The following is a 2,514-nucleotide window of genomic DNA, read 5'->3' on the forward strand; positions in this document are numbered from 1 at the left end:
TTGCTGGACAGGGCTGTGTGGTAGTTGGGAGGCCAACACAATGTGCCCAGCCCAAGGTGAGGAAAGGAAAGGGAGATATTTGTTGAGTTTGAGTTTTGTCTCAGGAACTTGTCTTAAGCCCCAGTGAAACAGCAGGTAACACAGAACTTCGCCTGTCAAACACCAATAAATGAATCAAATGAAGCAGTGAGGGCAGATGGCAGAGGGGTCCAAGCAGGGAGAGCAACTGCTACAGGCCAGGAGGCAACTGCTACCACTTTGCAGCCCCAGCCTTTTGGGAATAGCCAGGCCTGAAAGACACCCCTGAGAGCTAGGGTGCCTCTCTGGAATTCCAAGGAAGGCTTAGACAGGGTTCTTGGTTCTGAATCAGGTCTCACCAGATGATATGCTGGCCTAACGTGTCCCAACCACCGAGAAACACACTCATTACCCGTGGTGAACATTTGTGGCTCCAGGGGGATATCAGCTCTGCTTTGTTTTTTCTTTCTTTTTTTTTTTTTGAGACAGTCTCGCTCTGTTGCCCAGGCTGGAGCACAGTGGTGTGATCTCTTCTCACTGCAACCCCCACCTCCCCAGTTCAAGTGATTCTCCTCAGTAGCTGGGATTACAGGCTTGAGCCACCGCGCCCGGCCTAAAACAGTCTTTTTTTTTAATTACATTGATCTTTTCGCACAGTTCAGGAGAGTCGTCTTATACAATGTCCCCTAAGCATTCCCTCCTGGTATCATTTACTGTTTCCTTTATTATCATATTTCCTGTCACTTGAAAGATAAGGCTGGAGCCTGATTAAACATTTTTTACCTGAGGAGACCCTCATTTTTCACCTGTTTTCCTGGCTAGACTGTAAGCTCCATGAGGGCAGTGTCATCCTAACATGCTCCGGTGCTAGCAATATTTGTCAAAGAAATTAACCCTGGAACAAAGGGAGCAAACACACCTCCTGCTTGTCTTGTCTGGGTGTTATCATGTCCACTCAGCCTGTAAATGTCCTGGCTAAGGAAGTGTACTCTGCAGGGTGAAGTGGGACATGGAAGTATCCTGTGAACATGTGCTGGTTTGGTTAAGGAAGTGCCTGCTAGTCTACTGTGATAGGATTGGTAATTGAGTGGGACTGATGGGTGGCCCAAGAGTCACAGCTCGGGGCCAGGGGTCTACTGTTAAAAGAACCCTCAATCACAGCACAGCAAGGAATGCCAGGCACCACCCAGACACCTGCCTGCTCCCTCTGCCTTGGTGTCAGGAACCCTCATTTTAGCTGGACACTTTGCTGACCAGGAGAACAGACTCCCTTTCCAGATGCTTCTGCAGCTCTGTGCGGCCACTGTCTGTGACCAGGCAGTAGGATATCGAAGGATATCTCCTTAGAGGGTGGGATGTGCCCCCTCTGCGCTGTTTTTCCTTCCTGCTTCTGGGATGTGGATGTGCCGCTCAGCACTGACCTCCAAGTAGACACCAAACGCTGAGAGTGGTGGAGGGAAAAGACAAGGGCCCCGGGTTCCAGTGCTTCTGTAGCCGTAACGCTGGCCTGGGCTGAGACTGGAGGAAGAGAAATAAGTGTCCGCACCGTGTGAGCCTGTGTTGTTGGTGTTTTCTGTCTCAAAGTCAAACCTTATCCTGATGGAAGCCGCACAGGACCACAGAGCCTTGGAGGTGAAACAGAAGGACCCTTAGGGCTCCTGGCTCCTGGTCCCTAAGTCAACCTGCTCTTCCAGTTTCTCTTTGCAGAAAGATCTGGATCACGGTCTGCTCTTTTGTGTTTTCCCTTGGCATTTTTCCCAACTGTCCCCACATGAGCCCAAAGTAAGAACAGAAAGACCACCCTCATCAGCAGTGGAGTTAGCCAGGATGCCCAGGCCATCGCCTCACAATGAAGTGTCACATTCAACCTTCAGTTGCTTGCAACCTGGAGGGAAATGCTGCTTCTATATAGTAAATACACGCTCATGGTAAAAACAAACAAAAAAACAAAAATTTAAAATAGGCCAGGCAATGTGGCTCATGCCTTTAATCCTGGCACTTAGGAGGCTGAGGGGGGAGGATTGCTTAAACCCAGGAAGTGACAACACAGTGAGATCACATCCCCATAACAACAACAACAAAACAAATGGGCCGGGCATGGTGACTCACACCTGCAATCCCAGCACTTTGGGAGGCCGAGGCAGGCAGATTACCTGAGGTCAGGATTTTGAGACCAGCCTGGCCAACAGTGAAATCCCGTCTCTATTAAAAATACAAAAATTAGCAGGGCTTGGTGGCACATGCCTGTAATCCCAGCTACTCAGGAGACTGATGCAGGAGAAGTGCTTGAGCTCGGGAGATGGAGATTGCTGTGAGCCAAGATTATGCCACTGCACTCTAGCCTGGCCAACAGACCAAGGCTCTGTCAAAAAAAAAAATTAAATTAAATTAAATTAAAACTTAGCTAGCTGTGTGCAGTGGCTCACATCTGTAATCCAAGTACTTTGGGAGGTTGAGGCAGGCAGATCATGAGGTCAAGAGATCGAGACCATCCTG

Source organism: Colobus angolensis, unplaced genomic scaffold (genome assembly GCF_000951035.1).
Source record: "Colobus angolensis palliatus isolate OR3802 unplaced genomic scaffold, Cang.pa_1.0 Scaffold253, whole genome shotgun sequence".
NCBI classification, from domain to species: Eukaryota; Metazoa; Chordata; class Mammalia; order Primates; family Cercopithecidae; genus Colobus; species Colobus angolensis.